Below are 15,466 nucleotides of genomic sequence, written 5' to 3'. Positions count from 1 at the left end.
AATGTTCAACCCTTTTAGGTTTCCTTTGTGGAGGATGTAAGTGAGCAAGAACAGACCATAGAAAACATTCATTATCTGTGTTTTGAATATTGTTGCGGGCTGGTGGGGTTGGGTGAAAAGACCACTGGGTGGGGGAAGTGACGTCGATTCCCACCCGACTCCCCGGAATTGTCCGCTGTCGCTCACGGATAATTCCGTGACACGGCGGGTCGCTTAACCGACCGTGGACGCCAATAACTCAACCGCGTGACCTGGGGTCCTCCCGCCTATGGAATCGGGTTACCTAATTAACCATGTGGTTTAACCACTGAGGAACCATGCCCTCGGTATGCCTTGTCCGAACCGGACCACTCTTCCGGATCGGATCACCTTTCCGGATCGGATGCAGCTGAGCGATACTGCCAAGGATGTACCGGCTAGAAGGAATGGACCGTTGGGAATAAAGACCTGGCTAAACCTGGATTCGAACCATGCTGGACCAATGAGGGAAATGGACCAATGATCCTGTATCTGGACCAACTGGAGAAATGGACCAACAACTCAGAAATGGACCAACTGGACCAATGATCTCAAGCCTACTGCTCTATATATATACATATATATATATATATATATATATATATATATATATATACATATATATATACATATATATATATATATATATCGACATAGAAAAGTATGTGATAAATTTGTTTCTGGGACTCCCATTCAAATGAATGGGAGATAAGGGAAAAACTTTCTGACTCAAACCCCAAAACCCCAAAATAGGAGAGTGATTTTCTCCCCACCTATCCCCTTCCCTCCCATACAAGAAAATGTAAAATTGAGCCTGATTTTCTCCCCACCTATCCCCTTCCCTCCCATACAAGCAAATGTAAAATTGAGACTATGAAAGATTGAAACTTTCTGATTAAACCACTTCTTCCCTTTTATATTTTCATTCCACTCAAAGAGCGAACCAACGAATATTTGCCCATGTTCTACTTTAGGGAATAACTTCATTTTCTTATAACATTCATTTCCATCGAGTATATTCACAAAGAATAACTTGGAACTTGGTTTTTGGTATGTGTCTTTGTTGAGCAGAAATGAAATGATAAACTTCTCTTAATGCTCTTATTTGACCACCTCCTGAGCCACATATCATTTTGAGATTGTTGTAAATTGTTTTTCCATTGTTCAATTGATCACCATCAGTTTTCAATCCATTCAAGGATATTTTTTTATTTTCATCCTTCAACTTATTTGTAATTAAATTTATCCGCTTATTTGTTTTATCCACTTTTACCCTGGTTATTTCTTCAATAAGACTTGTTTGATATTTTTCACATTCATTATGTTTCCCATTTAAATCCCAAGGCTGATTACATCTCCACTCTTTGGTTTGGTTATTGCTTGGTTCCATCATCTATAAATCAGTAAAAGATGGCGGTAGCTTGTTAAAATCCCCAACCCAATATCTTAACACTTAAATATTTTAACACTTATACTTTAAAACCATAAGGGAGACTTGATTCCATTCTCTAAAATATATCTTTTATCATCAAAAGCTCCTCATGCTTTCTTATTTATCTCTTCTATATATAATTGATGTTTATAACTTTTTATTGTATTCATTTTTCTTTAATCTTCCTTCTTTAAGGTTAAACAGTTGTAATAATGTTTAAAGTTTATTGTTTCCTTGATTATATTTTTCTTTATTCCCTTTCGCTTCTTATCACACCTTTCAATGTTATTATTATCAATATAGGTAAAAGCATAAGACTTTGATCTCAATCCTATAAATTCACTCATGACATTCCCACCCAATTCATCTTTAAACTTACCAATAACCTCTCCATTCTTTGATGAAAACAACACATCACCGGGCTTATAATTACTTGTATCATATATATCAATATTATCAATCATATCCTCATACACATCACTTATCATAATTTCTAATATAAAACTATCTGTATCCATATAAAACAATGACACATTATCCTTATACTTTGATTTTAAATTATTATAGTAATAGTCATACATTAACGACTTTGACAATTCAAGAATTGATGTTCCTACAAAAATAGGTTTATCCATTTCAATACTCTCTTTTTTCAAATGAATAGCACAAAAGTTCTCTGAAAACACCTCCGCTTGCTCAAAACTTGGTCTATTAATTAACTTTGGCGCCTGTTTCCAAGATGTAGCAAGTCTTGTGTTTTGTCGATTCCTAACATTTTCCAGTCTTTCCAAATACAGCATTATACATTAATTTATAAAAGTCCTTCTCAAAATATGTTTTTGCTTCTGTTTTCCTTTTTGTATTAAAATCAATCTATTTCTTCAACCAATGACTGTTTAAATTTCAAAATCCTATGAATTTTCTTCACTCTCAGCCCAGCAGATAAATATTGTCTCAAGTTCCTTTGATGCAAAACATAACTTTCTTTATCATTTAATGCAGTAAGTAGTTTTTCTGGAGATTTACCTTTTATATTAAATGACTATTGGTAATCACTTAACCATTCTTTTATTGGACTTTCTTTATCAGGGGCATAAGGTAGGTCTTTATGTTTATGATGAAGTTATTCTGGATATTTTAAATCAACCTCAAAATAATATCCAACTTCAGCTTCATCCAATTATTTTTGAGAGGAGACAACAATGTCTTGTAAAACTTTTCATAATGTTTTTTTTAACCCATTTAAGTTTTCCATAAGGTAAAGATTGAGACATAGCCCAGCCATACGAATTGTTAGCATCATAATACATCAGGTAAGAGTTGTCCTCATTCTTATTATAATCAGGAAGATATTTATTATTTGCTTTAGCATATCTCTTGGAACATACTTGAGATATTCCACCTCTTTTAGCCTTCTCTATCATTAAAAGCATATCTATATCCCTGATTAATTCCAAATTCTGTTTTATCATTTTTAACATCACACTCCAAGTCAAACCCGGGGCTGTGTTATAGTGAGTGGGGTCTAATCCATAAGAATTTTTATGATGACAGACTGCTCTAAAAGTTTCAAACACATCAGCCAATAACAATACATCAGTTTTAAGATACAAATCATGGTATTCTCCAAGATTCTTTATATTAAACTTCTCCTACACCTTTTTAGCTTGTGTATAATCTCTATCGGAAATATGAGTTTTATTCAACTTGCAATAGAAACTTTCCCTTGAAGGAAGTTGTGTTTCTTTAAACTTCTCAAATGAATCCATGTAGTCATATGGATATATTCCCTTTTGTGAAAAGAGATCAATCTCTTCTTTATTTGGGAAATGTGATTTAAGATTCGGTAAGTCCTAAGTCACATTTGCCACAGTGGCCGTGGGGTCTCCAAAGTCTACGGCCACTCGCAATTATATGGCGGCCGCAGTATTTCCATGGTCACACAATGTAGCAGTCACACGTTTTTATTTTTCGGGGAGCCGCACGGCATATTTAGAAATTGTGGAGACCGAAAACGTGGGGTTGCCGTACGGTCTTTGATTTGATGTCACACGGTGACCTTAAGGGGGCCCTGCGACAGCCATAGAATTTTCAAGGCAGACGCAAGGAAGCCTCAAGGTGCCCGCAAGGCGACTGCAGGGGGGGGGGGCCTAAGGCGAACGTACGGCTAGACGGACGGTAACGAGTGGGTTCATTAAAAAAAATTTTTATCAGTTTTTTTTTTTTTGGGGCTTGTCGAATTGCTGCGGCGAACGTAGATATGAAAAAAGTTATAACTCCGCATTATAATTCCACGGCGACCCCTACGGCCTGTAAAAGATAGCCAAACGTCGTAGGGCCACCCTGAGGCCACCGCAGAAACTCTGTGGCCGCCGCACGTTTCTGTCAATTCAGAGGGCATACGGCCGCCGTATCCTCGCCGTAGAGCAAATGTGACTTAGGCCTAAGTTCTTTATTTGATGCTAAGTTAGATAATGGACTTGCCATAAATTTGTAGGTGTCAAGAAATCTGATATGGGTTATGGGGGATGTATGAATTGTTTTTGTGAATGAGATGTATTTTTGATCTGTGTTTGGAATGGCAGAAATATATCCAGATGTCTTTGAAAGTTCATTTATAAATAGATGTGTGTCATAGTGAGCGTTGTTGTGAAGAAAGACAGGAATAAAGTTTGGGGGCTTGTAATTAAGATTACAATGGGAATGAGCTGGTCCTCTATATGTTCCAGTAAGATGACAATGATCCCGAACTTTGACCTCTCCCTCAATTTTCTCCTCACAAATATGACAGACACTTCTTTCTAAATTCCTTTTTCTCTCCCTTTGTTAATGACATTGGTTTATAGGTTTTAACCATTATTTCTCTTTATCTTATGCAGTCTTTTTCCAATCATCTTACAAACTCCTCTGAGGCATCTTCTCCTCCATAAAGTTCCAACTTGTTGTATTCATCAACAACAGATGATTTGATATTATAACAGAAACCACAAGGAGTATGTTTTTGATATTTATTTGTGTATGATTTATTTGGATCTGGAGAAACAGTATCTATCGTTTCAAGGATACTTTCAAAATCAGCATATATCACAAACGGATGTTTTATAGATTTGTTAAAATGTTTGAATGATATGTTTGAACCTGCTTTCGGTAAATTGATTATGGTTGATTTATGATCACTGCAATATTTCAAATGTTGATTTAATCGTTCTTTTGTATGAAAGGAGTTGAGACATCTCTTACAAGGATACGTTTTACATTTTCTCTTGTATAGTTGTGATTTGGTTAATGAGCCTGGTGTTGGCGCAGTGGTTAGGGCAGCGGCTTGGGATCCAAAAGGTCCTGAGTTCAAGCCCCGTTGGGACACTGAATTAATACACCAGGGGGTTGACTCAGCCTGTCATCCTTCCGAGGTCGGCGAAATGAGTACCAGTATACTGGGCCAGTGTATACCCCGGTTAAAATAGGTGTACCATATCCCTGTATCGTAAGAGGCGACCAGGGTTGCGTCAGGAAGGGCATCCGGCGTAAAACATGTGCTAAATCACTATGCGGATCATACGGATGATCCGCTGTGGTGACCCCTAACGGGAGCAGCCGAAAGAAGAAGAGAGAGAGTTGTGATTTGATTAATCTTGATAAATTTTTGATGAAAGCATAATGTGATTTTTCCTTTGAAGTAAGGTAGAGAAGGTCAATGTGTGTTTCATCATTTGTATAGTTGTTTGAAATATTTAATATCTGAACTTTGTTTGTATCCGTTAATCCATATACATTTACAGATAGATTATTCATTTTCTCAAATTTAGGAATATCTCTCAATGACATTGGAAACTTTAAATCTTTAACATTTAATGTATTCTCGTATTTCTTATAATGTTCAACCCTTTTAGGTTTCCTTTGTGGAGGATGTAAGTGAGCAAGAACAGACCATAGAAAACATTCATTATCTGTGTTTTGAATATTGTTGCGGGCTGGTGGGGTTGGGTGAAAAGACCACTGGGTGGGGGAAGTGACGTCGATTCCCACCCGACTCCCTGGAATTGTCCGCTGTCGCTCACGGATAATTCCGTGACACGGCGGGTCGCTTAACCGACCGTGGACGCCAATAACTCAACCGCGTGACCTGGGGTCCTCCCGCCTATGGAATCGGGTTACCTAATTAACCATGTGGTTTAACCACTGAGGAACCATGCCCTCGGTATGCCTTGTCCGAACCGGACCACTCTTCCGGATCGGATCACCTTTCCGGATCGGATGCAGCTGAGCGATACTGCCAAGGATGTACCGGCTAGAAGGAATGGACCGTTGGGAATAAAGACCTGGCTAAACCTGGATTCGAACCATGCTGGACCAATGAGGGAAATGGACCAATGATCCTGTATCTGGACCAACTGGAGAAATGGACCAACAACTCAGAAATGGACCAACTGGACCAATGATCTCAAGCCTACTGCTCTATATATACATATATATATATATATATATATATATATATATATATATATATATACATATATATATATATACATATATATATATATATACATATATATATATATATACATATATATATATATATATCTATATATATATATATATATATCGACATAGAAAAGTATGTGATAAATTTGTTTCTGGGACTCCCATTCAAATGAATGGGAGATAAGGGAAAAACTTTCTGACTCAAACCCCAAAACCCCAAAATAGGAGAGTGATTTTCTCCCCACCTATCCCCTTCCCTCCCATACAAGAAAATGTAAAATTGAGCCTGATTTTCTCCCCACCTATCCCCTTCCCTCCCATACAAGCAAATGTAAAATTGAGACTATGAAAGATTGAAACTTTCTGATTAAACCACTTCTTCCCTTTTATATTTTCATTCCACTCAAAGAGCGAACCAACGAATATTTGCCCATGTTCTACTTTAGGGAATAACTTCATTTTCTTATAACATTCATTTCCATCGAGTATATTCACAAAGAATAACTTGGAACTTGGTTTTTGGTATGTGTCTTTGTTGAGCAGAAATGAAATGATAAACTTCTCTTAATGCTCTTATTTGACCACCTCCTGAGCCACATATCATTTTGAGATTGTTGTAAATTGTTTTTCCATTGTTCAATTGATAACCATCAAAGTTTTCAGTCTATTCAAGGATATTTTTTTTTCTTTACATCCTCCAACTTATTTGTAATTAAATTTATCTGCTTATTTGTTTTATCTACTTTTACCCTAGTTATTTCTTCAATAATACTTATTTGATATTTCTCACATTCTTTATGTTTCCCATTTAAATACCAAGGCTGATTACATCTCCACTCTTTGGTTTGGTTATTGCTTGGTTCTATCATTTATAAATCAGTAAAAGATGGCGGTAGCCTGTTAAAATTCCCAACCCAATATCTTAACACTTATACTTATAACCATAAGGGAGACTATTGATTCCATTCTCTAAAATATATCTTTTATCATCAAAAGCTCCTCATGCTTTCTTATTTATCTCTTCTATATATAATTGATGTTTATAACTTTTTATTGTATTCATTTTTCTTTAATCTTCCTTCTTTAAGGTTAAACAGTTGTAATAATGTTTAAAGTTTATTGTTTCCTTGATTATATTTTTCTTTATTCCCTTTCGCTTCTTATCACACCTTTCAATGTTATTATTATCAATATAGGTAAAAGCATAAGACTTTGATCTCAATCCTATAAATTCACTCATGACATTCCCACCCAATTCATCTTTAAACTTACCAATAACCTCTCTATTCTTTGATGAAAACAACACATCACCGGGCTTATAATTACTTGTATCATATATATCAATATTATCAATCATATCCTCATACACATCACTTATCATAATTTCTAATATAAAACTATCTGTATCCATATATAACAATGACACATTATCCTTATACTTTGATTTTAAATTATTATAGTAATAGTCATACATTAACGACTTTGACAATTCAAGAATTGATGTTCCTACAAAAATAGGTTTATCCATTTCAATACTCTCTTTTTTCAAATGAATAGCACAAAAGTTCTCTGAAAACACCTCCGCTTGCTCAAAACTTGGTCTATTAATTAACTTTGGCGCCTGTTTCCAAGATGTAGCAAGTCTTGTGTTTTGTCGATTCCTAACATTTTCCAGTCTTTCCAAATACAGCATTATACATTAATTTATAAAAGTCCTTCTCAAAATATGTTTTTGCTTCTGTTTTCCTTTTTGTATTAAAATCAATCTATTTCTTCAACCAATGACTGTTTAAATTTCAAAATCCTATGAATTTTCTTCACTCTCAGCCCAGCAGATAAATATTGTCTCAAGTTCCTTTGATGCAAAACATAACTTTCTTCATCATTTAATGCAGTAAGTAGTTTTTCTGGAGATTTACCTTTTATATTAAATGACTATTGGTAATCACTTAACCATTCTTTTATTGGACTTTCTTTATCAGGGGCATAAGGTAGGTCTTTATGTTTATGATGAAGTTATTCTGGATATTTTAAATCAACCTCAAAATAATATCCAACTTCAGCTTCATCCAATTATTTTTGAGAGGAGACAACAATGTCTTGTAAAACTTTTCATAATGTTTTTTTTTTAACCCATTTAAGTTTTCCATAAGGTAAAGATTGAGACATAGCCCAGCCATACGAATTGTTAGCATCATAATACATCAGGTAAGAGTTGTCCTCATTCTTATTATAATCAGGAAGATATTTATTATTTGCTTTAGCATATCTCTTGGAACATACTTGAGATATTCCACCTCTTTTAGCCTTCTCTATCATTAAAAGCATATCTATATCCCTGATTAATTCCAAATTCTGTTTTATCATTTTTAACATCACACTCCAAGTCAAACCCGGGGCTGTGTTATAGTGAGTGGGGTCTAATCCATAAGAATTTTTATGATGACAGACTGCTCTAAAAGTTTCAAACACATCAGCCAATAACAATACATCAGTTTTAAGATACAAATCATGGTATTCTCCAAGATTCTTTATATTAAACTTCTCCTACACCTTTTTAGCTTGTGTATAATCTCTATCGGAAATATGAGTTTTATTCAACTTGCAATAGAAACTTTCCCTTGAAGGAAGTTGTGTTTCTTTAAACTTCTCAAATGAATCCATGTAGTCATATGGATATATTCCCTTTTGTGAAAAGAGATCAATCTCTTCTTTATTTGGGAAATGTGATTTAAGATTCGGTAAGTCCTAAGTCACATTTGCCACAGTGGCCGTGGGGTCTCCAAAGTCTACGGCCACTCGCAATTATATGGCGGCCGCAGTATTTCCATGGTCACACAATGTAGCAGTCACACCTTTTTATTTTTCGGGGAGCCGCACGGCATATTTAGAAATTGTGGAGACCGAAAACGTGGGGTTGCCGTACGGTCTTTGATTTGATGTCACACGGTGACCTTAAGGGGGCCCTGCGACAGCCATAGAATTTTCAAGGCAGACGCAAGGAAGCCTCAAGGTGCCCGCAAGGCGACTGCAGGGGGGGCCTAAGGCGAACGTACGGCTAGACGGACGGTAACGAGTGGGTTCATTAAAAAAATTTTTATCAGTTTTTTTTTGGGGGCTTGTCGAATTGCTGCGGCGAACGTAGATATGAAAAAGTTATAACTCCGCATTATAATTCCACGGCGACCCCTACGGCCTGTAAAAGATAGCCAAACGTCGTAGGGCCACCCTGAGGCCACCGCAGAAACTCTGTGGCCGCCGCACGTTTCTGTCAATTCAGAGGGCATACGGCCGCCGTATCCTCGCCGTAGAGCAAATGTGACTTAGGCCTAAGTTCTTTATTTGATGCTAAGTTAGATAATGGACTTGCCATAAACTTGTAGGTGTCAAGAAATCTGATATGGGTTATGGGGGATGTATGAATTGTTTTTGTGAATGAGATGTATTTTTGATCTGTGTTTGGAATGGCAGAAATATATCCAGATGTCTTTGAAAGTTCATTTATAAATAGATGTGTGTCATAGTGAGCGTTGTTGTGAAGAAAGACAGGAATAAAGTTTGGGGGCTTGTAATTAAGATTACAATGGGAATGAGCTGGTCCTCTATATGTTCCAGTAAGATGACAATGATCCCGAACTTTGACCTCTCCCTCAATTTTCTCCTCACAAATATGACAGACACTTCTTTCTAAATTCCTTTTTCTCTCCCTTTGTTAATGACATTGGTTTATAGGTTTTAACCATTATTTCTCTTTATCTTATGCAGTCTTTTTCCAATCATCTTACAAACTCCTCTGAGGCATCTTCTCCTCCATAAAGTTCCAACTTGTTGTATTCATCAACAACAGATGATTTGATATTATAACAGAAACCACAAGGAGTATGTTTTTGATATTTATTTGTGTATGATTTATTTGGATCTGGAGAAACAGTATCTATCGTTTCAAGGATACTTTCAAAATCAGCATATATCACAAACGGATGTTTTATAGATTTGTTAAAATGTTTGAATGATATGTTTGAACCTGCTTTCGGTAAATTGATTACGGTTGATTTATGATCACTGCAATATTTCAAATGTTGATTTAATCGTTCTTTTGTATGAAAGGAGTTGAGACATCTCTTACAAGGATACGTTTTACATTTTCTCTTGTATAGTTGTGATTTGGTTAATGAGCCTGGTGTTGGCGCAGTGGTTAGGGCAGCGGCTTGGGATCCAAAAGGTCCTGAGTTCAAGCCCCGTTGGGACACTGAATTAATACACCAGGGGTTGACTCAGCCTGTCATCCTTCCGAGGTCGGCGAAATGAGTACCAGTATACTGGGCCAGTGTATACCCCGGTTAAAATAGGTGTACCATATCCCTGTATCGTAAGAGGCGACCAGGGTTGCGTCAGGAAGGGCATCCGGCGTAAAACATGTGCTAAATCACTATGCGGATCATACGGATGATCCGCTGTGGTGACCTAACGGGAGCAGCCGAAAGAAGAAGAGAGAGAGTTGTGATTTGATTAATCTTGATAAATTTTTGATGAAAGCATAATGTGATTTTTCCTTTGAAGTAAGGTAGAGAAGGTCAATGTGTGTTTCATCATTTGTATAGTTGTTTGAAATATTTAATATCTGAACTTTGTTTGTATCCGTTAATCCATATACATTTACAGATAGATTATTCATTTTCTCAAATTTAGGAATATCTCTCAATGACATTGGAAACTTTAAATCTTTAACATTTAATGTATTCTCGTATTTCTTATAATGTTCAACCCTTTTAGGTTTCCTTTGTGGAGGATGTAAGTGAGCAAGAACAGACCATAGAAAACATTCATTATCTGTGTTTTGAATATTGTTGCGGGCTGGTGGGGTTGGGTGAAAAGACCACTGGGTGGGGGAAGTGACGTCGATTCCCACCCGACTCCCCGGAATTGTCCGCTGTCGCTCACGGATAATTCCGTGACACGGCGGGTCGCTTAACCGACCGTGGACGCCAATAACTCAACCGCGTGACCTGGGGTCCTCCCGCCTATGGAATCGGGTTACCTAATTAACCATGTGGTTTAACCACTGAGGAACCATGCCCTCGGTATGCCTTGTCCGAACCGGACCACTCTTCCGGATCGGATCACCTTTCCGGATCGGATGCAGCTGAGCGATACTGCCAAGGATGTACCGGCTAGAAGGAATGGACCGTTGGGAATAAAGACCTGGCTAAACCTGGATTCGAACCATGCTGGACCAATGAGGGAAATGGCCTCCTGCCTGGTCAACCAAACCAACCAAGCCTCCTGCCTGGTCCCGCCTACTGCTCCACCCTTGCCCTCTGGATGCCTCCCTTCTCCACTCAAGCTCCTCCTGTTCAGAACACAATCACCACACATACGGCTGTGGCCAGAACAACGCAGCTATTGTCGGGTGCCATACCACGGAGCATCCCTCCCGTGAAAAACCCAGGTACCGAAAACTATAACCTCAACCCCCTCCCTCCATGACTGCAAAAGTCCTTTTTTCATTGGGGTTTCTTCTTTTTCTGTGTGTGTGTCAGAGTGTGCTGGCGCCTGTCTGTTAAGTAAGCCTGCAGAGGATGTTTTATTGTTGTTGCTGTGAATAATCTCGCATCAAGTCTGCACTGAGTCTGCTTTAGTAAGTTGCTTGTATAATTGTCGCACCCCCACACCCCTCTCTCCTTTCCCTACGTTACATACCCAATAAACCTTTGTTGTGCCACATGCTTTACCTCGCTTGCTGTAAATAAATAATTGTTGTAGAAATGCTCCCAGCTCGCCTTTGTCTTTTCCCTCATTGGTCCAGCATGGTTCGAATCCAGGTTTAGCCAGGTCTTTATTCCCAACGGTCCATTCCTTCTAGCCGGTACATCCTTGGCAGTATCGCTCAGCTGCATCCGATCCGGAAAGGTGATCCGATCCGGAAGAGTGGTCCGGTTCGGACAAGGCATACCGAGGGCATGGTTCCTCAGTGGTTAAACCACATGGTTAATTAGGTAACCCGATTCCATAGGCGGGAGGACCCCAGGTCACGCGGTTGAGTTATTGGCGTCCACGGTCGGTTAAGCGACCCGCCGTGTCACGGAATTATCCGTGAGCGACAGCGGACAATTCCGGGGAGTCGGGTGGGAATCGACGTCACTTCCCCCACCCAGTGGTCTTTTCACCCAACCCCACCAGCCCGCAACAATATTCAAAACACAGATAATGAATGTTTTCTATGGTCTGTTCTTGCTCACTTACATCCTCCACAAAGGAAACCTAAAAGGGTTGAACATTATAAGAAATACGAGAATACATTAAATGTTAAAGATTTAAAGTTTCCAATGTCATTGAGAGATATTCCTAAATTTGAGAAAATGAATAATCTATCTGTAAATGTATATGGATTAACGGATACAAACAAAGTTCAGATATTAAATATTTCAAACAACTATACAAATGATGAAACACACATTGACCTACTCTACCTTACTTCAAAGGAAAAATCACATTATGCTTTCATCAAAAATTTATCAAGATTAATCAAATCACAACTCTCTCTCTTCTTCTTTCGGCTGCTCCCGTTAGGGGTCACCACAGCGGATCATCCGTATGATCCGCATAGTGATTTAGCACATGTTTTACGCCGGATGCCCTTCCTGACGCAACCCTGGTCGCCTCTTACGATACAGGGATATGGTACACCTATTTTAACCGGGGTATACACTGGCCCAGTATACTGGTACTCATTTCGCCGACCTCGGAAGGATGACAGGCTGAGTCAACCCCCTGGTGTATTAATTCAGTGTCCCAACGGGGCTTGAACTCAGGACCTTTTGGATCCCAAGCCGCTGCCCTAACCACTGCGCCAACACCAGGCTCATTAACCAAATCACAACTATACAAGAGAAAATGTAAAACGTATCCTTGTAAGAGATGTCTCAACTCCTTTCATACAAAAGAACGATTAAATCAACATTTGAAATATTGCAGTGATCATAAATCAACCGTAATCAATTTACCGAAAGCAGGTTCAAACATATCATTCAAACATTTTAACAAATCTATAAAACATCCGTTTGTGATATATGCTGATTTTGAAAGTATCCTTGAAACGATAGATACTGTTTCTCCAGATCCAAATAAATCATACACAAATAAATATCAAAAACATACTCCTTGTGGTTTCTGTTATAATATCAAATCATCTGTTGTTGATGAATACAACAAGTTGGAACTTTATGGAGGAGAAGATGCCTCAGAGGAGTTTGTAAGATGATTGGAAAAAGACTGCATAAGATAAAGAGAAATAATGGTTAAAACCTATAAACCAATGTCATTAACAAAGGGAGAGAAAAAGGAATTTAGAAAGAAGTGTCTGTCATATTTGTGAGGAGAAAATTGAGGGAGAGGTCAAAGTTCGGGATCATTGTCATCTTACTGGAACATATAGAGGACCAGCTCATTCCCATTGTAATCTTAATTACAAGCCCCCAAACTTTATTCCTGTCTTTCTTCACAACAACGCTCACTATGACACACATCTATTTATAAATGAACTTTCAAAGACATCTGGATATATTTCTGCCATTCCAAACACAGATCAAAAATACATCTCATTCACAAAAACAATTCATACATCCCCCATAACCCATATCAGATTTCTTGACACCTACAAGTTTATGGCAAGTCCATTATCTAACTTAGCATCAAATAAAGAACTTAGGCCTAAGTCACATTTGCTCTACGGCGAGGATACGGCGGCCGTATGCCCTCTGAATTGACAGAAACGTGCGGCGGCCACAGAGTTTCTGCGGTGGCCTCAGGGTGGCCCTACGACGTTTGGCTATCTTTTACAGGCCGTAGGGGTCGCCGTGGAATTATAATGCGGAGTTATAACTTTTTTCATATCTACGTTCGCCGCAGCAATTCGACAAGCCCCAAAAAAAAAAAAACTGATAAAATTTTTTTTTAATGAACCCACTCGTTACCGTCCGTCTAGCCGTAAGTTCGCCTTAGGCCCCCCCCCTGCAGTCGCCTTGCGGGCACCTTGAGGCTTCCTTGCGTCTGCCTTGAAAATTCTATGGCTGTCGCAGGGCCCCCTTAAGGTCACCGTGTGACATCAAATCAAAGACCGTACGGCAACCCCACGTTTTCGGTCTCCACAATTTCTAAATATGCCGTGCGGCTCCCCGAAAAATAAAAACGTGTGACTGCTACATTGTGTGACCATGGAAATACTGCGGCCGCCATATAATTGCGAGTGGCCGTAGACTTTGGAGACCCCACGGCCACTGTGGCAAATGTGACTTAGGACTTACCGAATCTTAAATCACATTTCCCAAATAAAGAAGAGATTGATCTCTTTTCACAAAAGGGAATATATCCATATGACTACATGGATTCATTTGAGAAGTTTAAAGAAACACAACTTCCTTCAAGGGAAAGTTTCTATTGCAAGTTGAATAAAACTCATATTTCCGATAGAGATTATACACAAGCTAAAAAGGTGTAGGAGAAGTTTAATATAAAGAATCTTGGAGAATACCATGATTTGTATCTTAAAACTGATGTATTGTTATTGGCTGATGTGTTTGAAACTTTTAGAGCAGTCTGTCATCATAAAAATTCTTATGGATTAGACCCCACTCACTATAACACAGCCCCGGGTTTGACTTGGAGTGTGATGTTAAAAATGATAAAACAGAATTTGGAATTAATCAGGGATATAGATATGCTTTTAATGATAGAGAAGGCTAAAAGAGGTGGAATATCTCAAGTATGTTCCAAGAGATATGCTAAAGCAAATAATAAATATCTTCCTGATTATAATAAGAATGAGGACAACTCTTACCTGATGTATTATGATGCTAACAATTCGTATGGCTGGGCTATGTCTCAATCTTTACCTTATGGAAAACTTAAATGGGTTAAAAAAAACATTATGAAAAGTTTTACAAGACATTGTTGTCTCCTCTCAAAAATAATTGGATGAAGCTGAAGTTGGATATTATTTTGAGGTTGATTTAAAATATCCAGAATAACTTCATCATAAACATAAAGACCTACCTTATGCCCCTGATAAAGAAAGTCCAATAAAAGAATGGTTAAGTGATTACCAATAGTCATTTAATATAAAAGGTAAATCTCCAGAAAAACTACTTACTGCATTAAATGATAAAGAAAGTTATGTTTTGCATCAAAGGAACTTGAGACAATATTTATCTGCTGGGCTGAGAGTGAAGAAAATTCATAGGATTTTGAAATTTAAACAGTCATTGGTTGAAGAAATAGATTGATTTTAATACAAAAAGGAAAACAGAAGCAAAAACATATTTTGAGAAGGACTTTTATAAATTAATGTATAATGCTGTATTTGGAAAGACTGGAAAATGTTAGGAATCGACAAAACACAAGACTTGCTACATCTTGGAAACAGGCGCCAAAGTTAATTAATAGACCAAGTTTTGAGCAAGCGGAGGTGTTTTCAGAGAACTTTTGTGCTATTCATTTGAAAAAAGAGAGTATTGAAATGGATAAACCTATTTTTGT

The 15,466-nt window shown here is 37.9% G+C and overlaps 1 protein-coding gene across 1 annotated transcript in view; it reads right to left on the bottom strand.

The window, feature by feature from the left end:
- Window positions 1-15,466, bottom strand: part of LOC147026739 (uncharacterized) — a 120,662-nt gene that overhangs the window by 80,262 nt on the left and 24,934 nt on the right. The window lies entirely within an intron of this gene.

This window comes from Eptatretus burgeri, chromosome 5, assembly GCF_056783735.1.
Source record: "Eptatretus burgeri isolate ZD-2024b chromosome 5, Ebu_testis_v1, whole genome shotgun sequence".
Taxonomy (NCBI): domain Eukaryota; kingdom Metazoa; phylum Chordata; class Myxini; order Myxiniformes; family Myxinidae; genus Eptatretus; species Eptatretus burgeri.
The sequence above is the reverse complement of the archived record's forward strand: the minus strand, read 5'-3'. Positions and strand labels throughout refer to the sequence as shown.